This window comes from Mustela nivalis (genome assembly GCF_964662115.1).
Source record: "Mustela nivalis genome assembly, chromosome: X".
NCBI lineage: Eukaryota > Metazoa > Chordata > Mammalia > Carnivora > Mustelidae > Mustela > Mustela nivalis.
Genome location: NC_139040.1, coordinates 118,293,983 through 118,317,343, shown reverse-complemented (window position 1 = coordinate 118,317,343; position 23,361 = coordinate 118,293,983). Strand labels below are relative to the sequence as shown.

General features: G+C 46.0%; 1 protein-coding gene across 5 annotated transcripts in view; it reads right to left on the bottom strand.

Moving 5' to 3' along the window:
• The window catches only part of SH3KBP1 (SH3 domain containing kinase binding protein 1), a 340,208-nt gene that overhangs the window by 221,057 nt on the left and 95,790 nt on the right, over positions 1-23,361 (bottom strand). The gene's annotated exons all lie outside the window — the stretch shown is intronic.

The following is a 23,361-nucleotide window of genomic DNA, read 5'->3' as shown; positions in this document are numbered from 1 at the left end:
TTCTTTGAGGGTTTGACCCTGATTTTACCTTTCTCCTATTTTCTGGTCTAAATAAAAGTACTTGATTTCCTACTCTGTAGGGTGTGCTTTGGCTTTTACATCTTAACTTTTATAAGCAACCATTTGAACAAAGTAAAAATAAATCTCCAAATACATCCTTTCGGTAATCTGCAGACGTGCTGCACTGGTTAACTTTTAAACCTGAGAAAATTCTACTTTCTACTGTTTTCCCCAATACATTTCAAGAATGTATTAAAACACAAAAACGAGACTCTTTACCTTTACATTTTTAAAACTAAATTCTCTAACTATAGAGAAATCCAGACAAGTTTTGACTAAAAAAAGTCATAATTGCAAGGGCTGTCCTACTTTGCAAAGCTAGACCTCAAAACACAGCCAGGCCTGCCAAGAGGCCGTCTGCGCGTCACTCCATCCGGGCTTCTGAGGGTGGGGGAGATCAGTAAAGCTACAGCTGCACAGCACTTCCCCCAATCCCCTTCCTGAAAACCTCTCCATCCAGTAGTGTCATACAGAGTTTTCACAAAGAATTTGTCACCAGTCCCCAGAGCACAGTCTCTGGAAATTCCATCTGTGGCCTGACATTAGGGGATTTTATCAGACTCAAAGGCAGGAGGGGTCTGCCCTGACTTGAGGCAAATCTCTCCACAGCTCTTCACAAGTGCACTACCCATGCCCAGCAACACTCCCTCCATTCCCGTCAGCCTGGCTGAGGTAAAGCACCACACCACCATCAAAGGCTCCACAATATGCCAGGAAAGTGATGACGTCGTGGGACTAGAGAAGGGTTTCTTTTCTTTCATATTCACTTGGCCTCTGAACAGTCTAAATACTGGGTGGGCTTGATTTTCTTCCAATTAATTGCTCTTATATAGCCTTTCCCTTTTCTTTGGGAAAGTTCTACCTCCCATTTTCAATTATTGATTCAAACATCACGCCTCAATCAATTTTCCTCACAAAATATTCGTACTGTCTCTTGAGCTGACAGGCCTGCTCACTCTAAACCATTCATTACTGGGGAGCTTTTCGTGTAAACATTAACTCCAAATGGCAGAATTGGCCATATCAGTCAAGCGTTGACTCCAGTCTATTAGTAAGCCACACGACGAATTAGTCCTTGGTCTCTTCAGAATACCTGGGCCCTCGATGTTGCCATCCTGCATTACAAGCATCCTGCACTCCGTGTTTATTCATCTTTTTCAGAGACTCACCCACATTTGTGCTTCTTAATGACCCAAAGGCACTAAAGATGTGGCTTAAATGGCCTTAAAGAAAATTACGTTCTCCATTAGAGCTAGGAAAGTATCTTAGCAGCTGTGTTTTCACTGAAAGAGCTATCCTATTGAAAGATTTGCCTGCTACTTCACATTTATTATCCCCCATTGATATTTAATAATTTCACTCTCAAGCGCCACAGCCTAATTTACCTCTGGCACACTGACAAAAGTAAGGTGCTGTCCTTACCTTACAGTGTCCACACAGAGCTCGGCTACAATGTAGCAGGAGCATGACTAGCCCAAAGGATGACAGAGGGTGCCAAGAATCTGCCCCCCAAAAAGGATTTAGCTGCTTCTGTCCGTTTATAGAAAATAAAGATCTCAGAAGATACTTTCTTCAAAATGATCTAAAGTCAGAACTCTCACGGAGAAGCATTTATGACCTGGGCCTCAGATTCTTGCTCAGGTGCTCTAGCAGAGCCTGAAAGAAGGCGCTGGGGGAAGGAATGAAAGCAGGAGGGAGAGCTGGCCTCACACATGCCACTGTCTGGAGCAAACATCCATCAGCAGGGGTGGGTGCGGCAAGGGATGAGATGACCACTAGGCAGTGACATCCCTGGGCAGACAAACAGAATTAAGTGGAAATCTAGCTTGACAGCCTGGCTCTTTAAGCCCAATCACTCTCTTAGTTTCTACAGGAGCCCTTGCTATCCTGAATATTGTACTGTATGTCTCATTTATAATAGACCGCCAACCACCTGCCACCTGACTCTACCCGGAAACAGCACACAGCCTCCGCGAAGACTGGAAAGACCCATTAAGCAATGACTCCGCACTGAAGACCAACTTGAATCAAGATTGCCTCAACCTCCCCTAACCCTCTCCAGCTTCCAACAGTTGTCCTTAAGCCTTTGGGGTCAACAGAAAAGGTAAGCCCTTGGGGCATCACGACAATGCAGTTTGAGGACCCACAGCCAACTCCCCATTTCAGCAAGGACAGCAGCTTCTGCTACCAGTGGGGTGGGGACGGGTGGGGAAAGAGCCTGCTGCCACTGGGGCCCTTCTAGAAGATGCTGCCCGGCTCCAGCTGAGGGAACAATCCTACAGGGAAAAGAGGAAGTCAACGGAAAGGGCAGGGGCTGAAAGGTTGTAATACTCAGCTCTGCCCTGCGACAACGGAAGTAGAAGGGCACACAGCTGGCCCTCAAGTGCCCCGTGCCTGCTGGCTTTCTGGATCGAGATCCCACGAGGCCCTAAGGACCTGGGGCTTCTGTTCTTAGCTCCTGAGTTCCCTATTTCCCTGGATGACTCAAAAACCCTAGTCTCAATACTCAAAGTAATTTGAACAAGCTGCTGGTCCTTATACCAGGAAAGGCCTGCCTTCAGTAGCTGCGCAGCAGTAAGCCCAGGGACCGCATCTAGAAGTCTGGACACAATCACCAGGGGCAAGAGCCTTAAACACACCAGTCCTCCAGCGCCTTGCTTTACCCACTGAGAAGTGACGGTAAGGGAAGAGGGCAGGATTAGAGCAGTGGTTCTAGAAGTCGGGTTCCAAAACAGCAGCAGCACCTAGGAACCTATTAGAAATGCAGATTTCCTGGGCCCCACCCAAGACCAACCAACCAGAATCCCTAGGACTATGGCTCAGTACATTTTACCAAGCCCTCCCAGAGGCACTGCTACACGCTGGTGTGTGACCCCCCCGTCCAGAGGAACAAAAAGGCTGCCTCTACAAGGAGGTGATGGAAGGTCACAGACCCTCTAAGGCAGCGAGCTGGATGTGAATCCCCAAAAATGAGTATTTTCATAACCTCTTCGTCCTTCCCCACTACCATCCCAAGTAAAAAAGAAGAAATTGTTCTCCTCAGGAAACATGATCATAGTAGAAATGTGAAAGAACATGGCAGTACAGAAAAGGGAATGGGGAAATTCTGAGCCCTTTGCTTAGACACCTTCACTTCCTCCTCACCCTAATGAACCTGGCAATGGGGCAGATGAGAGGTGGACGTGCAAAGGCCTAATCTCCTCATATACTTCCTAAGGACCTAGGAACTAAGGAAACCAGTAAATACCTAAGAGACCACAGTCCTAACAAGTGGGAAAATGGAATCCAAAGCCTCGTGTGTTCTGAGGAAGAGCCCATCCCTCCCATGATCAGGACTACCCACCCAGAAGGAGCCACAGGTCACTGGAACAGCAAGGGCTTCCAGGAGGGACGTGCAGGGCTGCTGGCCGGGGCAGAACTGACCCGTGGCGGCTGGAGCGTCAGTGAGGGTAACAGCAGATGAGAAAGTTACTCAGCATGAGTCCGGCTTCTTGCCCCATTCTATCTCACAGCTGCTGAAGAACAACCCGCATTCCACTTCTGGGGGCCATTTTCATTCATTTGTTCACTCATCTCATTCAACAGTGAAGCTGATGTTCAAGAAGGCCGAGGGGAGAGCTGGCACGAGGCTCGAACATCACGTGTTGGGGCTCCACATGTCCCCTATCTGTTGGGCTTCCAGTCTGGTTTCCAGGAAACCAGTGCATTAAATGGCCAACTACCCCAATCAGCATATACACGCACATTCTCAATTTTAGCAGCATATCTATAATTACTGCCTTGGGATAAATTCCTGGAAATGGAGTTAGTGACACAGTGGATTGAAAACTACGCACAAAGATTTACATACAAAAATGGTCATCACAGTTTTATTTTCAGTAGCAAAAAAGATGGGAAACCTGATGTCTGCCCTGAATTGGCTGGTTAAATAGATTGTGGTATATTCTTATGATGCGAGTTTAAATTTTCTCAGAAGAGATTTAATGATTTGGGCAAAATGCTCCTAATATATTAAGGGCACAAAGTAAATACAATGTATCATTGCTTCTATAAATCTAATATATATAAGAATCTCCTGGGAGATCTTGTTAGAATGCAGATTCCTGGGACGCCTGGGTGGCTCAGCTGGTCAAGCCGCTACCTTCTGCTCAGGTCATGATCCTAGGGTCCTGGAACTGAGTCCCACATCGGGCTCCTTGCTCAGCAGGGAGCCTACTTCCTCCTCTCTCTCTGCCTGCCTCTCTGCCTGCTTGTATGTACTCTCTCTCTCTCTCTCTCTCTGACAAATAAATAAAATCTTAAAAAAAAATCTTTAAGAATGCAGATTCCTGGGACGCCTGGGTGGCTCAGCTGGTTAAGCCGCTACCTTCTGCTCAGGTCATGATCCTGGGGTCCTGGGATCGAGTCCCACATCAGGCTCCTTGCTCGGCAGGGAGCCTGCTTCTCCCTCTGCCTCTGCCTGACTCTCTGTCTGCCTGTGCTCGCTCGCTCTCTCTCCGTCTCTGACAAATAAATAAATAAAATCTTTAAAAAAAAAAAAAGAATGCAGATTCCTGATTCAACTGTCCAGGGTGGGGCCTGAGAGTCTGCATTTCTAACAAGCGCCCAGAGGATGGGGCTGTACTTCTCTGTATATTACGATCCAGGAAAAAATGTATTTTTCAGTTTTGAATAAAACTTTATATGAAACATCAAGAAAAGGAAAATCCATGGAACCAGACAGTAGGCAGTGGGGCTGGGGATGGTAACGGGAAGTAAATATAAATAGGCATGAAGATCTTATTGGGGTGGTGAAAATGTTCTAAAGCATTTTCTGGTGACAGTTCCACAACTGTGTACATTTACTAAAAATCGTTAAAATGTATATCTGAAATGAGTGACTTATAGAATTTGTAAAACATGCCTCAGTAAAGTTCTTTTTTTTTTAAGTGTTTTTTCAATGACCAGGCAGATTTTTAAAAGATCGCAAGGTGCTTCTAATAACAGAACAAAAATGGAAAAGATTTTAAAACAATAATAATTGGAGGGGAGGCTCAGCAGGGTGTTAGTGGCTAATGGGTCGAGAGTTTTAGTTTAGCAAGATAAAAAGGTTTTGGGAATGGACGGCGGTGAGGGCCACACCACAGCGTCAGTCTATTTACTGACACAGACCTGTGCGCTTCAAATGATTAAAATGGTAACTTTCATGTCATGTGTAATTTACCACATAATAATAACGACAGTGATGATGATGATTAAATAAGCAAAATACAAACACGAGTTGATCTAACACATTACCCAAGAAGGGTTTCTTTCTCTCTGCTTCCTTCTCCAGACCCCCAGTGTGGTTTCTGCAGAGGCCCCATCCTGGCTCGGCGTGTTCACTGCGGTGGGTTAAATGGTTACCCCCTCCCAAAAGATAGGTCTTACGTCCTCATTCCCAGAAGCCAGAACTGTGACCTCACTTAGAAAAGAGATCCCTGCAGATGTAAGTAAGGATCTTGAAATAAAGAGATGACTGTCAGTGACCTGAGCGGGCCCAAAATCCAATGACAAGGATCCTAAAAGACACACAGGAGAGAAGACAGACCTAGGGGAAGGTGATGTGGAAACAAGAGGCAGAGGTTGGAGTGATAGGGCCACAAGCCAAGGAAGCCAAGGAAGGCCAGGAGCCCCACAAAGCTGGAAGAGGTAAAGAAGAGATTCTTCCCTAGAGCCGCTGGAGGGAGTGCAGCCCTGCTGACACCTGGATTTTGGACTTCTGGCCTCCAGAACTGTGAAAGATTGCATTTCTGTTGTTTTTACCCACCCAGGACCATGGTGACTTGTGGCAGCCACTGGAAACTGATCTCCCCAGCAATAAGGAATCTGGGGCTGGTGCCACCCAGAGCCCTGTGGCTGCAGGCGTGGCTACAAGGTCCACTCAGATTCCAGCTCACTACCCTAAACAGTGGAGATAAGCCAACCACAGCGGCGAGAGGGAAGAGAGGAAAGGAAGGCCTCATACCACACAGACCAAAAGAGTGCACTGCGTTTTTTAAGACAAACTCCTTCGGGAAACACCTTGTGACATTCTGAGCAGTATCAACTAATTAAAAGGGCATCTCCCTCCACAGCACTGCTGCTCTTTGCCATTACCTTATCTCCAGCCCGAGAGTCGTCGCTGAGAGCTCTTCGCCACTATAATAGGCTCTTCAGATGGAGCGAGACTGCCTTTTTCACTGTTTTGGGCAACACACTGTGCTGGTTACTAGCACCTTCCCACAATCGCTGATGTGTTTTTCCAGTTCAAAAACAGACTATTAAGGCTTACCGATCAAGGAGGCAACTCATGACCCTTTTTCACACTGCAAGTCCCACTTAAAAAAAAAAAAAAAGTTTTCTTTTTATTTGGGTAATCTCTACACCCAACATGGGGCTTGAACTCACAACCCCAAGACCAAGAATTGCACACTCCACCACCTGAGCCAGCCAGGTACCCCCAAACCCCACTTTTTTAAAAAAGAATTTCCTTCCTTTGAAAAGCATTTAGTAAGATGAAAGACTAGCAGACCCTAGAGTTTTGAACAACTCTTTAAAAATGGGGAATAAAATCAGAGGAGTATATCTTAAATGTCTATCATATTCATTAACACAAGTTTCAAACTTTAAACACACAAAATAATTCTCTTCTAATTTTACAAATTTAACCACTTCTAAGGCTGGGTATTTGTAAGCTGAAATAAACTGTATTCATAGTCTACATTTCTATTCCAAGTACATCATACAATCAATTCATTTGTTCTAATTTTCCAGGGGTTACTTCCAAGACATTAGCGAAATCAACTCCCCCCCCCCACCCCTGGCCCACGGCCTCCAAAAAAACCCTATTGGCATTCAGAAGCCAACAGAATTACTAAATCTTTCTACTGGAAAATCCAGGCCACTGTTGCCCAAATGGGCTTAAAATGAACATATATCAATTATTTGACGACCATCTGGTTGCTAACAAGAGACTTTTGGAAACCAGGCTTAAAACAAAAATGCAGAAACCAGCACAAAGTTCAGTAAATCAAGATTCAATACCCAAATCACATCTCCCTCCATATTTTCTTTCCAGCTTTTTGAGTTCTAATTCTGGAATCTTCATTTTCCTCTGTTCCTTATTGCTTTGACTTCTTCTCATGGTAAAATTATTGCTAAGACTTCCTATGGGATTCTTTGTAAAGATGACGTCGAGAGGAGATTTGTTTTCTATCCATGTACATCTAGGAAACGTGGTACACACTTCAGCTAAACTCAAAATAACTTTTTAGCTGGTAGCTTTTGTTATTCAAACAGTGTTACCACCACACAAAGAGGAAATCTCAAATCCAAAATGTTATTTTAAGAAATACTATATCCTGGGATGGTTCTATTTGTAGATGACCACCCCTGGGGTATAAGGTAATTGGCACTGAAATCTATCTTATCTATCCAAAAATGTGTCTCACCCATCCCCTACTTTCCTGTATTCCAGAGCTGGAAGTTTTCATCATCAGATTTAAAAATGGATCCAAACAATGTTAGAACCAAAAGGAGCCTTAGAATTCATCTGGTTCACCTCCCTCATTACACACATACCATTATGTGACTTGGCCAAAGTATGGTTCATTCTGTAATAAATATATCCAGAGTGCCCAGCCAGCACCAAGCACAGTGCCAGGTACTGGGCAAAGGAAGATACCCCCCTGGTCCCTGCCCTATTCTCTTTAACTTCGTAATCTAATTCAGTGAGAGACAAAATTCAGTGTAAGAGCTTTGTGAGAGAAAGGTGCTCTCGGTCCGAAGAGCAGAAAGGTTTGCTGGTCTTTTCAAGTTAAGTCTTTGGCATGAAATCTCTCTAATAATTCAGAATTATTCCCTTTTTTTAAAAAATGTTATTTATTTATTTATTTGACAGAGAGAGACAGCGAGAGAGGGGGAGTGGAAGCAGGGGGAATGGAAGAGGGAGAAGCAGGCTTCCCGCTAAGCAGGGAGCCCAACACGGGGCTCAATCCCAGGACCCCGGGATCACGACCTGAGCCAAAGGCAGACATGTAACTGACTGAGCCACCAAGGCACCCCCAGAATTATTCCTTTAACTAGAGGACCTCCGTGTGCTGCTACATTCAGACGTGCTACCGCATCAAACTATTTGAGCCGAGGAACCCTACATTTTAAGAGGAAGCAAAGCATAAAGTCGACCCCAGAATCCACTGACAGATGAATGAATAAACAAAATGTGGTATAGCACTATGATGAAATATTATTCTGCCTTAAAAAGGAAGAAAATTCCGACACATGTCACCACACAGATGAACCTGAGGACCTTATTGCTAAGTGAAATAAGCCAGTCAAAAAAAGACATATACAGGATGATTCCACTGATATGAGGTCCCCAGACAGTCAGAAGACAGAGACAGAAAGCAAAGAGTGGTTGCCAGAGTCTGAGGGGAGGGTGGAATGGGGAGTTGTTGTTTTAATGGGTACAGAGTTTCAGTTTTGCAAGATGAAAGTTCTGGAGATCAGTTGCACAACAGCGTGACTATGCTTAACACTACTGAACTGCACCATTAAAAATGGTTAAGGCGGTAAGTTTCATGCTATGTATATTTCACCACAATTTGAAAAAAAAAATTTTAAGTACAGTAAGACGCACCTGAGATGAGCCAAAGTGTTAAAGTGGTTTTTTCCCCCCAACCTTTAAGCATCCTATTTGCTCTTTATCTCTGGGGCCATGGTGGGACTTGGGGGAAGAGAGTATTAATTCCAAATAACACAGTCAGAAAGGTACTGTCTTCAAAAGAATCAGGGAGAGGGGTAGATGGGGGGACAGTAAGGAGGAGGGAGAAGCAATGAGACAAGATGGGCCAGCAAATGACAACTGTTGAAAACTGGCTGGTGGGTACAAACGGGTTCATGATACTATTCTCTCTATTTTATGTTTGAAATATTTCTAGGGAAAACCAATACAAGTGAAAAGCCGGTGAAGTGAATTTCATTCTCGGGGCAGGAACTAATGCCTTAGATGTCTGGTGTAGCTGGTTACCTTCATTTGCTATGTGCCCCCAAGACAAAGCATCCAAGATATTTAAATTCATTTAAGAGGAGCAACAGTGTAACCAAATGCTACCAACATCACACTTTCTTTTTTTTTTTTTTAAGATTTTTATTTATTTATTTGACAGAGATCACAAGCAGGCAGAGAGGCAGGCAGAGGGAGAGAGAGAGAGGAGGAAGCAGGCTCCCTGCTGAGCAGAGAGCCCGATGTAGGACTCGATCCCAGGACCCCAGAATCATGACCCGAGCTGAAGGCAGAGGCTTTAACCCACTGAGCCACCCAGGCGCCCACACCTTTCTTTGTAGCTTTTGGAACAGGACACATTTACATCGCTCAGATGTCTAAACTGCCTGCACGTGCACGCGTGCTCTAGCTCCCATTACCCCGGTTCACCACTCCTGGGTAATCCCCACTACTACCGCTCCTCACCGTCATTAGATCTTTGAACATTTTCCACTTTTTCATATGTTAGCGTATCACTCACACTGTTCTGCAACTTGCCTTTCCCACTTAACAATATATTTGGGAAGTCTTTCCATATCGGTAAAAAGTGTTTGCATTCTTTTTTCTGGCTACAGAGGATTTCACTGTCTGGATGTGCTATCATTTACTCTTCCCAGGTTGAAGGGCACTCTGGTTGTTTCTGCTATTTTCTCAGTAGAAACCACATCATATCTGTGTTGTAAACAAAATTAGTTCTTTAAAAAAAATTTAAACATTTTCCCCTAAGATTTATTGATTTTAGAGACTTATTTATTGATGTATTTGTTTATTATTTAGCATGCTCATCGGGGAAGGACGGGGGAGCGGGGGCGGCCAGAAACCCAAGCCAACTCTACACTGAGCACGAAGGCTGACACAGGGCTTGATCTCATGACCCTGAGATCAGAACCAAGCCAAAACCAAGCCAAAACCGAGAGTCAGATGCCTAACTGACTGCACCACCCAGGCGCCCCTTGAACAAAATTTGTTTCATTAAAACAAGGTGGCTCAGTGTACACTGGACTGTTACAGCACTTAGCAATTTTGTGTGGGTTCTGTGTCTCAGGCTCATAGTCTTCCTCCTCTTCTTGGGACCTCTGCTCCTTCCAGGCACAGCCCAAACTAAGCTGGGCTCCTGCACCAACCCTTTCCCGATCCCAGGCCCACAGTGAACACTCCTTCCTACTTCATTTCTATAGTCTGCCCTCCCATGCAACTTTGTGCGTATTGTCTATTTTATAACTGTCTGATTTGTGTTGTGCTGGAGGTCACGACTGCTGCGTATACTATCTCTGTATCTGCACAGCACCTTCCCTGGCTTTGGCAAAGAGAACACACTCAGTAAACACCAACTGATTAGCTACCATCAGTAAATGTTTCCCTTACTCTCAACTCACAAGTTTTCTAGATCTGGGGTGTCCTTCAGAGAAGGGTGCTAGCCAGTTTTGCTCTGTGAATTATTGCAACATCATAATCAAATTGTGAGTCACTACAAAAAAAAAATGCAAATCCAACAAACGGAGTCCTCTCGCCATGCTCTGCACATAGAACAGGAAACATGATGACATTCGGAGGGTGCCCGACGTTGCAATTCACAGGCATAAAATGCTATTGAAATACCATCTGTAGTGGTGACACAGCCGACATACACGAGAAAGCGACAAGTAACAATTCTGTGGGGTAGAGACAAGCCCTCTCCCACTTTGAAGGAGAAAACATCAGCATACTTCTCAGCCACATTTTAATCATGCTCTGCAATCTACTTCATCGTTCAACCCATCTATATTGTGAGCAGCCACATAAGGCCTCTTGGAGGAGGTGACTTCTGAGCTGAAAGCCGCACGATGGGCAGGAGGGGCACTTCTCCAGGCAGCTGCTGCTGCTGGCACAAGCCCACTGATGGCACAGTAGCTTCTGAGAGAATTGCTGTATGGCCTGAACTGTATTCCCCAAAAAGACATTAAAGCTTGACCAGCCAGTACTGTGAATGCGACATTATTTGGAAACGGGCTCTTTGCAGGTGATCAAGTGAAGACGGGGCCATCTGAGAGGGCCCTCTCCCAGCATGCCTGACATTTTCAGAAAAAGAAGAGATGTGAACATGGAGACAGGCACACAGAGAACATCTCAAGCAGATGAAGGCAGAGATCAGGGTGATGCCTCTATGGACCAAAGAAAGCCCACGACTGCCAGCAACCCAGAAGAAGCCAGAGGAAGGGCATGGAATGGACCCTCCCTCGCAGCTCGCAGAAGGGGCCAGCCCTGCCTGCACGTTGCTCTTCGCCTTCCAGCAAGCAGGGCTGCGAGCCGATGCTTTTCTGCTGTTTAAGCCCCCGGGCTGTGCACTCCATTGCAGCAGCCTGTGCGGACCAACACCATGGACACGCGGCACGAGAAATAGTCCTGCACCCACAGTCTAAAGCTTTTAGTCCATTTTAGCAACAGCATCCTTGTCCCAAATCAGAGTGTGCCTGGAGGCCTGGTAGGCGGAGAGGTTAAAAGGATGAAAAGGAGGGCTCAGAAGCAAATATTTCATTGCTTGCTAGACCAGTGATGTGCCTGCCTCTGCCCATCCCAGGAGTTCCTGGCAGCCCTGTTTGAAAAGGACTTAAAAAGAAAGTGCAAACAAACAAACAAAACCCCTCAAACCAAGTAAAGGCCAGAAAACTGGGGTGGAGGAGGCGGCGGCGGTTTCTTCCACCACGTTACTGAATGGGCACTATCACCAGCGCCATTTGCAAGTACCTACTCCAAACCAGGCACCACGGCTGTCCCTCGCCTTGGCTCTACGAAGCAGGTGTTGTGGTCCTCTCCGTAGAGAGGGGGAAGCCAAACCCTGGGAGCTGACTTGCCGGCTGCACCTGTCTCTGCTTGCCAGGGCTGCCGTCACTCGTGCCACAGCCTGAGGGGCTTCAACAGCAGACAGTACTTCCGCACAGTTCTGGAGACTACAAGTCCAAGGGCAGGTGTCAGCAGGCCTGGCTTCACGTGAGGCCTGTCTCCTTGGCTTTCAGGTGGCCTTCTCTGTGTGTCTTCACATGGGCTTTGCTCTGTGTGCACATCCCCGGCGTCTCCTGTGTCCTCTTCTCATGAGGACGGAGATCAGATTGCAGGAGGGCCCACCCTAGTGCCCTCACTTTAACCCAACTGCCTCTTTCAAGGCCCTGTCTCCAAATACAGTCATGTCCTGCAGCACCGGCTGTGAGGGCTTGACCCTATGGAGGGGACACAATTCAGCTCCTAACAGCTCCTTCAGGAAAAAGTCCCAGAGCCCACATTCCAACCTAGAACCATTTGGCTCCAGAGGCCATTTTCCTTGGATCACACTGCCTGCCTCCAAAAAGTCCTCTTTATTTGCAGTGAGAGAACATTTATTACTTGAACAATAAGAAAAATAAACAAACACAGGTTCTTTCATTTGTTTCTCTTTTAAGACTCTCTGCTGAGGCTCCAGGCCACCCTCCAGGAAGCTCCTGGCAGAGTCACATGAGCAGGGCCCCAGGTGTGAGCCCTCAGAGAAAGCAAAGGAAAGAAAGCGCTGGGGAGGAAGCAGAGGATGGCCCCTTCCCCCCCTCCCTGCAAGGAGCCCAGCCAGAGGCCAAACCCAAGCGGACTTGAGCTTTCACTGTCCAGGGCAGGGGCCCCGAGCCCCCACAACTTCCTCCTAACATTAGCGAGAGCACTGGAAAAGGGGGTGCACCCCAAGAGTTGGCCCAGTTTTAGGCTCACTGGTAGATGAGAGGTTACTGAGATCTGCTTTCCTCTCAGTGTCTCAGCCTTGGGGTGCCTAACCCCAGACAAGCTCAAAAAATCCTGGCCAAGACTACAGCAAGTGAACACTGGCAGTGCCCATCAGAAAGCCCCCAACTTCTCAGAAAACACGGGCCCTTCATATGGTTGGGCTGGGCTGTGGCAGCTGCTGTGTCCACTGGGGTTCACAGAGACATCTTCAAATGTCTGCCACCCTCCACTGCTTCAAATACCAGATCAATAAAAGAAGGCACCTTGCTGGGCCCTTCCCTGGGCAGGAAAGCAACACACTGACAAGTGAGGTGACAGACTTTAATGAGCATCTTTCTGGGAACTGACAATGGGGGTGTCCAGCGACAGGCCTCCTTTACCAAGCACAGGGACCCCCAAAAATTAGGAAAATTCCAAAGAAAGCAGCTGATCCAAATACGTTTGTGCCAACACCACACTAGGGTGACAAACACTAGAGACCAGGCATTGGTTCAAATTTCATCAGGGAGACAGAGCTGGGCAAAAATAAGATAATACAACAATAAAATGCAGTATCAGCCATAATGATCATTTTTGAAAAAGGAAAGTGCAAAAAATAACGTGGAGTAGACGAAGATGGGGAATAGAAAAACATCAAAAAGGACATCGTGGAAGAGATAAAGAGGGGTGGAAAATGATCATGAAATGATTAGAGCAGGTGGCATTACATTTATTACATTACACATCTGCACGGTGCATTTGGTACATTTGCTACATAGATTCTGACACACAACATCAAATATTACCAGGAAGTTGCCTGCGTGGGTCTTGTCACCTGGCTTTACAGACATACTTTTTACTCCATTGTTGAAAAAGGCAAAAGCCAGTTTCTGGCCAATCCCAGGAGAAACCCAGTAAATACTTATCCCTCCCCGAGTACCCCCAAGGCCGAGGCCTCCTAACCCTGATGGCCCATCCCATAGACGAGGTCAACCTTTGTGTTCCCAATGTATTAGTCCACAGTTTATGCCAGGCAGGGAAAAAATGCCTGATGCAACAAGTCCAGCTACTCCCAGTGGAAGGGCAATTTTGCAATATTTGTGAAAATTTTAAGGGCACAGACTCTTAACCCAATCCTTCCACTGCTAGGCATGTAGCCTACAGAGAGATACATGTAAAACAGACCATTTAAAAATATATAAAGAAACTATAAAATATAAATAAAATAGACTGCCTTGCTGCAAGAGAGAAATGTCTGCAAAGCTTGAAACAACCCCAAAAAGGGCACCAACTAAACATAACAAGGTGTAGGCACAGAAAGGTATGTTAACTGAAGAAAGCTAATTGGATCAGAGCTCGTGTATTACTGGCCAGCTTGTGGGGTTTGGAAAAAACCTTTGCACATTTTTAGTGGTTGTATATGCATAGAAAATTTCTACAGAATGAAAAAATACAAACACAGAGTAAAGGAGGGAAATTTATTTAAGCTTCTCTGTACCATTTAAAGGTTCTACTATGAATTTATCATTTTATCATTTTGATTTTTTTGAAAGATTTTATTTATTTGAGAGAGAGAGCCAGAGATGGTGACAGAAATAGCGAGAGACACTGATAGGAGGAATTTGAGAAACAAGGCAGAGGATCATGGGGGAAGGGAGGGAAAAATGAAACAAGATGAAACCAGAGGGGGAGACAAACCAAAAGAGACTCTTAATCTCAGGAAACAAACTGAGGGCTGCTGGAGGGAGGAGGTGGGAGTGAGCGGGGCGATGGACACTGGGGAGGGTATGTACTACGGTGAGTGCTGTGAAGTGTGTAAGACTGATGAATCACAGACCTGTATGCCTGAAACAAATAATACATTCTGTGTTAATGAAAAAGAAAAAAGGAAAAAAAAAAAAAAGAAAAGAAATAGCGAGAGAGCATGAACAGAGAGGAGAGGGAGTTTTTATTTTTAAAAAAGATTTATTTATTTATTTATCTGAGACAGAGAGAGAGAGAGAGAGAGAGAACGCACACATGAGGGGAGGGGCAGAGGGAGAGAGAGAAGCAGACTCCCTGCTGAGCAGGAAGCCCAACACCAGGCTCAATCCCAGGTCCCTGGCATCATGACCCCAGCCAAAGGCAGATACTTAACCGACCAAGCCACCCAGACACCCTTCATTTTATCACTTTGAAAACGTGTAAGAAAAATCTATGAGCAATGAAAATTCATGAGAACGTAGCCCTAAGTTTCTCTCTGCAATGAGCAAACTCTTAAAGGAAGATTCAGTTATCTTTACTGGGCTGTAATTCCTACTCAGGAAGTAGCCCTCTACTGTTACGAGTAGTTTTCATGAATAGGGCATGAAACCTACATGGTTTCTTATTAGTCATCCTTTCATCAGAAAACCAAAGAACTTTCCACACCCCATTCTGCACATCTAGTGCATAATCTAATTTTTATAAATACAATTTCCATAATTTTCAGGGGCAAAGTTATGTAATATATTCAAAAGGTAATCCAGCACACTACAAATTAGAGATCTTATTCAACGGATGATAACATTTCCTTATTTCTGTAAGGGGTGAAAAAAAAAGGCTGTGAAGGACATGGGCACACACACACAAATCCTCATCACAGTTTTGCATGTAATAGCAAAAACAAAATTGGAAACAAAACAAATGTATACAATAGGAAGTGGATAAATTATACTGTAGCCATACAATGAAATACAATGCAGCCATCAAAAATGTTGTAGTGGGACCCCTAGATGGCTCAGTCGGTTAAGCATCTGCCTTAGCTTCAGGTCGTGGTGATCTCAAGGTCCTGGGATCGAGCCCTACGTTGGGCTCACTGCTCAGTGGGGAGTCTTCTTCTCCCTCTGCACCCCCCGACTTGTATGTCCTTGTACTCTTGCTTTTCTTAAACAAATAAATAAAAATCTTGTTTAAAAAAATGTTGTAGCTCTGTATTAGAGATATGGAAAGGTATCTGTGGCAAATGTAAGTTTTAAAAAAAGCTGATTACAATAACATTTGTGGCATGGCCCTATTTGGAAGATTTATACATGCATGTTGGAAAAGGTTAGAAGGAGGTAAAGCATCATGTGAAGCGTGGTTATCTCTGGGCAGCAGGCTCTCAGGACATGCATATGTGCCTTTTCCAGTTGATCTCTATTCTAACTTTTCCATTAAAAAACACTTTTAGTTGTGTGATTTCTAACTTAAAAAAAATGCTGGCCCTCATATCCCTCCTTGGGAGACCCAACAGTCTTCCATGGAACGAAATCCAACATGAAATGTGCTGCTTGTTCCCTTTGCCACCCCTCTGTGGGTCTTTTGATAGGTTTTCTGATGCTTTAGAAACCAGAGCAGGAAAATGACAGGCCTGACATTTTCAAGATTGTCCTTTCCCCTCTTTCAAATGCTGCTATTGAACTTAGGCCAGTGGTTCCTCACCAGGGGCAACTGTGTCCCAGGGGACATTTGACACCATCTGGAGAAATTTTTGTTTCCACATCCGGGGAGGAAGGGAGGGGAGAGCTACTGGCGAGGGTAGAGAACAGGGATGTCGCCCAACATCCTACACAGCATGCCCACCCCCCCTCCATAGCCTTAAATGGCCCAAAATGTCAACAGTGCCGAGGTTGAGAAACCTTGTGTTACGGTAGTGTTACCTTGGGTTACCTTGTGAGTCTTCAAAGGACTTTCTAATCCTCCATGAGCAGCACCCTCAAAAGAGCTGTGTAAGCACGCCTGGCCACAAGGCCCCTCTGCTACAGGGGAGAGGCGCCAACCATGCAGGCAGAATAGGAAGTGAATCCTGGACCAGCTCCTTTTGTGGATATAAAACCTCAGGCAGGTGACCCCATCGTCCTGTTGATCAATCACCCAGCCTCCTTCGTAAGATGGAAGTACCACCTTCCACCTCACAGGGTACACATGAAGTTTCAACAGAATAATGTAGGAGAGAGGGTTTTGTAAACTATGAAGCCCTAGGCACATGTGAGTGGTACCAGCATTCTAGGATACTAAGCGTCCAGCTTCACCAGGGAAAGCGTTTTTAGGGTTTCCCTGGGTCTTCACCAGCACAGTCTTCCTGCCCAGAGTCATACATCACGACTTTTACTAAATAGCAAGAATGAAAAACAGAGAGTCCTTCTTTTTCCACTACATATTCCTTGGCTTAAGTGGTGAGGCAGCAAAACTCAGCGATCGAATGACAAAATCTCAAGTCAGACTCTTAGGAAGGAATCCCCACACGAGCTGGGTGGCATTAGGAAGCGCTGTGGCTTCTCTGTGCCCTCAGTTTCCCCATCGGTCAATCCAAACCACAACATCTGAGAGAAAGCCAACTCTTTTAATTCTTTTAAAGTTTGTATTAAAGTTCCAGTTAGTTAACAAAGAGTGGAATGATCGTTTCAGGTGTACAACAGAGTGATTCAACAGTTCCGTACATCACGTGGTGCTCATCAGGACAAGGGTCCTCCTCCATCCCCGTCACCTGTTTCCTCCATCCCCGCACCACCACCCCTCTGGTAGCCAGCAGTGTGTTCCCTAGAGTTAAGAGTATGTTTCTTGGTTTGTCTCTCTTTTTGTTTTCCCTTTGCTCGTTTTTGTTTCCTAAATTCTACATGGGAGTGAAATCATATGGTATTTATCTTTTTCTGACAGCCTTATTTCATTTAACATAATACTCTCTAGTTCCACCCATACTGTTGCAAATAGCAAGATTTCATTCTTATTTATGGCTGAAAAATATTCATCTGTGTGTGTGTGCGCGCGTGTGTGTGCGTACACCACATCTTTATCCATTCATCAGTAAACAGACACTTGGGCTGTTTGTGTAATTTGGCTACTGCAGAAAATGCTGCTATAAGCATCGGGGTGCATGTATCCCTTTGAAGTAGTATGTTTGTGTCCTTTGGGTAAATACCTAGTAGTGCGATTGCTGGATGATTGCTCTAGTTTTAACTTTCTGAGGACACTCCATGCTGTTCTCCACAGTGGTCGCACCAATGTGCATTCCCACCAGCAGTGCAAGAGGGTCCCCTCTCTCTCTGCATCCTCGCCATCACCTGTTGTTTCTCGTGTTGTTGATTTTAGCCATTCTGACAGCTGTGAGGTGATAGCTCACGGTAGTTTTGATGTGCATTTCCCTGATGGCCAGTGATGCTGAGCATCTTTTCACATGTCTGCTGACCATCTGGATGTCTTCTTTGGAGAAATGTCTCTTCAAGTCATCTCAGAGTGAACCAATTTATCACTGGAACCAGGACGCTTCAGAGTGAAAGAGTGTACTACCACTGTCAGTGCTAGGACAGCAGGCACACACCAGAACCATCCCCTGGCAAACAGGGACCTGAGGTCATTCTAAAGGATAGCAAAAGCACCCACCTCACAGGCTTATTGTAGTGACTAACTAGGATAAAAGAGACAAAGCACACAGTACTTATCATTAAATCCTACCTAGCAGTTTTTCCTCTCTCCTTCCATTCATTCAGCAAGTGCTTAGTGGCCCAATGCTGGGCACCAAGAAAGGAACAGTAAGTCAGATACACCGGCTCCCTGTCCCCAGCGGGATGCCCCTTCCCCCACAGTGTGTTTGCTACAGTCCTATGACCTTTTTTCCACAACAAATACAGAATTAAACACAGACCCACAGTGAACACCATAGGTCCAGAACACCAGGAAACGCACACCAAATGTGTGAGAGTTCAAAGTCTCCTTCACAAAAAGGAACAATGAATAAGAGCTTATCTAATCAACAAAGACAAAAGGATTTATTATTATCCCAAAGTCCCTGATTCAAGGAAATGATTGCAGTCTGACTAAAAAGCTATCAATGCATCTCACAAAGAGATTAATAAAACTTTGTAACAGCATGTAATGTTTAAAAAGCACGTTCAAGCACCCACTCCCTTTCATTTCTACATGCATGCCATGATGAGGAATGGGGTACGGCCTGACCACCACGACCTTACAGAACCCACACATTACAAAAGCGAAGTTAATCTAGCTTGTTTTGGTATTCAGATATATTCAGGTCTTTGGCCAAGAAAAAGAGTTTGATTTGGTATGCTAAAAGAATTTTCTCTAAACCAATACTCACTGAAAGAGGTCAATGTTCTTTATCTTACACAAAAGTACATTGACTTCGAGGGGCTTGGAACTCTAATCCCAAGTTCTTTCCCCACCTCCACCCCATTTCAGTAATATTGGGTTTCGATTACTGTCACCATAAGTCCGCATACCCAAACGTTTCCATATCCACTGTGGGGTCCTGGCCCTTCCCCCTCCTCCTTGTTCACATTTTACCAGGCGCATCCTCAGCCTCCTTTTGTGGCCATTTAGGTCGGTCCGTATAGCAGCCTGGTTCCACTCCTAGTTGTTAGACCTAAAATACCAGCCAGGCCCCACCACTGGAAACACAAAACATGGGAGCTCTAAAAAGAGAGTTTCTATCAAGTAAGCTGCATGTACACAATTCCGAACAAACTGAGGGCCCATCGCTTTCTGTTGTATTCCATGCCCGCCTTGATTCAAAGAAGCTTAAATCAACGGTCTGTGTTTTGATCTGGTGCTCTTCATACAGATGTGTTCGGTTTGTGAATATTCAACAAGCTATCATCTTGTGAGCATTTTCTGTGTGTCGGTTATACTGCAATAACCATTTTGAAAAGTAGCTTTCATCATAAAAACCTCTATGTGAAGTAAGCACGGATCTATCACCTAGTGTTCTTCTGACTGCTTTCAATTAGTGGGCCACATGATCCATTTAGAAGATTCTCCCTGGCATTTTTTGTCGTTGCAGTATGGACACTGGAGACCTCCCCTCCAATATTTAAGTACGCGATACAGCACTGTTAACGACAGACACCATGTCACACAGCAGAGCTCTAGGACGGAGTCAGCCTGCACCATGAAGACTTGATACCCCTTGAACAGCACCATGCTCCTCCCCCTGGCCCCCCACAGCGGCTGGAGACCCAGACACTGAAGCAGCTCCATGTCAGCTGATGAATGAGTAGATGAAGAAACGCTGGCGTATGCATATGATGCAATATTTTTTGGCCTTAAAAAGGAACAGACTCCCACTATGTGTTGATGAGCATTTTTTTAAAAGATTTATTTATTTGACAGACAGAGATCACAAGTAGGCAGAGAGGCAGGCAGAGAAAGAGGGGGAAGCAGGCTCCCCGCTGAGCAGAGAGCCTGATGCGGGGCTCGATCCCAGGGCCCTGGGATCATGACCTGAGCCGAAGGGAGAGGCTTTAACCCACCGAGCCACCCAGGCGCCACTGACGAGCATTTTTAAAATGGACCAGAGACCCTCAGGGTACACTGTGCACAGGGAAGGCAACCGTTACTTTGGGACGCTTGTGCCGTTCCATGTATGCACGCATCTACCTACACCAAGGTGCCAGTTTTTAACTGAAGAACATGGTAAAAACAAAACAAGGAATACTGTTATGCTGAAAATAAAAAATTAAAAATTAAAATTAAAAAAAAAAACAACCCCAAGACCTGAGAAAGGCCGAGAACACCAACAAACAAACACAGATTTGGAAGCCAGAGAGACCTGGGTTTCGATCCTGGTTGCTCACAACCCACCTCCCGGCCATGAGCCTCACTGCACCGTCTCTAAAATGCAGGCAACAGCAGCCTCTCCCCAGAGGTGGTGTAAGGTGTCGGGGTGCTGGCAAGCCGCCCACCACAGAACACTGGTCAGACATGGTCCCCACCCCGGCTGCCATCTCTGTGGTGCCCAGGGATGGCTTCCTTCCCTGGCGGAGGGACAGTTAAAGGCACTGTGCAAAGGCAGGCAGGACCAAGGCTGAGCCCCGATCACAAGACCCCTTGGAGCCCCTTGGAAGAACAAAGTGTGGACATCTGAGAGCAGCGGGGCAGGGGAAAGCTATTGCTCAGCACCCTCGGTCATAAATCCTCCAGCTCTGGATTGTGGCCAGAGGGAAAACTGCTCTCCAAGATAGGAGGGCTTTCCCATTATTCTTGGCAGGAGGTGGGGAAAGGGGAGGAAGGCCTCGGTAAAGAAATAAGTATTTGTTTTAAGCAAATAGCTTTAAAGACAGGTGGTTTTCATTTTGAGAACAAAAGTGATGCTTCAAACAGTTAGAAGGTTACTCCAGATACCAGCCACCAGCTTGCCAGGGCCTTGGGGTCTGGAGGGCTCCCAAAGTGCTGGGAGCAGGGAGCAGGGCCGGGAGCAGCCGGCACAGAGAAGATGCTCACAGTCACCAACTACTGAAAAGCATCCACGTCACTGATCATCCCAAACCTCTATTCATTTAAGAAAGCTCTGTTGTACACCTACTGTGGGTTGAGAACGGAGTCAGGGGCTTGGGGATTCAGTGGAATAAGACAGACCTCCGCCAGCCCTGGGGTGGAGATTCCAACTGGGGAGCCGGCAAATGCCAAGCAAGCCAGTGAGGCAAGGATTTACTGGCTGTTATAAGTGCTCTGCAAGAAATAGATACGCTGACATAACAGGAAGGGAGAAAGGAAACTTAAGATGGAGGAAGTCCCTTAAGATAAGATGGCCCAGGGGCTTCTCCAAGTAACACCTGAAAGAAAACAGAGCAAGCCACCCAAGCAAGAGCCAGAGAAAGGGCACTCCTAGGAGGGGACAGGGCAAGTGCCTGGGCTCGATAGTGGGATTGAGCCAGCAGGAGCGGGGCAGTGGGGGCAGCACTGGTGCTATGGAAGGGAGTGGCCAGGTGTGCGGGAGATGGCCACAAGGCTGGAAAGGTCGTCGTGTGCCAGGCTACACGAGGTGCCGCTGGTCATGGGCAAGAAAGTGGATTTCAAAGAAGAGCAACGGAGAGCTACTGAAGGCTGGCACACTGCGATACATGATTCTGATGCAGGTTAAGATAAAAAGTACTCTTAAATCATCACACACCAAACAAAGTGCACAGATGACAAAGTGTCTCCAAAATCACTGATAAAAATTAGCACTGTGTTGGAGCTCGCAGACCGTTATGGACTCTTGCCAGCTAGAGGCAAACAATTTGAGTCTAAATACGAGATGAAATACAAGAAATTCAACTGGGCAAAGCGGTGGGAGAACTTGTGACTGACAAGAAAACACTCTTACTACCAATTAACTCACAGTTAGCAAAGATAAAGCACAGGGTAAAGCTAATTAACAAGACAGACTCAAGAAAATCCCCTAAACAGACACATGCCCATAATAGTGGAAGGCATCTGGGAATGAACTGACAAGTACGCGGGATGCCTAAACCCATGAACAGGTTAACTGAAACAACCCGCTGGAATGTCACCATGACGGTGCCCTACGCCTACTTCTGATTCAGAAATCAGATCAACTACTGAGCACTTTTCTTCGAGGGTTTTTTTTCTTCTCCCTTGCACTGGCTGAATATAGGTTTCCATAACTTGGAAACTCAAAGCTGAATGAGAAATGGCTCTTCTGATTGATCACTGTCCCCCTAGGATTCATCACGTGGCCTCCTGACCTGGGTCTCCTGTCCTCACGATCCTTAATTTAGATGGATCGCAGACACAGCATGACCCACTCTCACCATCTGCCAGAGACCGCCTTGTGCTTGGGGGTTGGTTACCTGACCTAGGCTAAAAGGGCAACCTGGGGCTCTGGTCTTGAACAAAGTTGACCCTAAGATCAAGTCCATGACACCAAGCAAGAGAACTTGGAGGCCACAAAGGTTGCCTTGAAAGAAGTCAGGAAGGCAACACGGGTGGCACGTCCTGGAGCCCAGCACGGTGCTCGCACTGACGGTACAATATCCCGCTAAGGAAGGAGAAGGGGCACGAAGGGCAAAAATACATCATTTAGCAAATGCCTACCAAGTACTAATTACTTTCACATTCATGACTTCATATAATCCAGCAATCCCGCAAGGGGCAAAGATAGTGATTTTCAGATGGGAAGAGTAAGATGAGGAGAGATATTTGCCAGTGGCCCAAAGTTGGCAGAGTGAGGATCTGAGCTTTGCCTGCCACTTTGACTGGCATCTAGCAACAGGGCTGCTCTCTGGAGACACCTCAAGCTGACTTCTGTCCTGCTTTCTAACTCATTCTTCTCTCCTTCCCATCACAGGGAAGCTGGATTCCACACCTGGCTTCATCCCAGGCTTCCAAACCTGCCAGCTGCCTCAGAAACATCACCTGCTTCCAGCCCTTGCTAGGGACACTTCGCTGATGGAAGGGATGCCTGGGGGTGGGGGGCGGGCAGGGGGAGAAGGCTCTGCTGGCTGGGGTATGCCCTGGACAAAACTCATCATTTGCACTTAGGAGAAGGGAAGAGCCCTCACACCAAATGACAGTGCTGTCCCGAATCTTTACAGATGTTACTACCAAAGGGGCTCGGCCAAAAGCCACTTGTGTCACAGAGGAAGGCCTGGGGAAAGAAATTCCCTTCCACCGCAAACATGAAAGCTGAGACCAGGTCCGAATGGAAAACAGTGTTGCTCACCATCTTGGAAGGACAGAGGTGGGACCAAATTCCCCATCATGCCTCCTCCCTCCTGGCCTAAGAAGTAGTCAGACAACAGGCTACAAAAGATGCCAGCGTA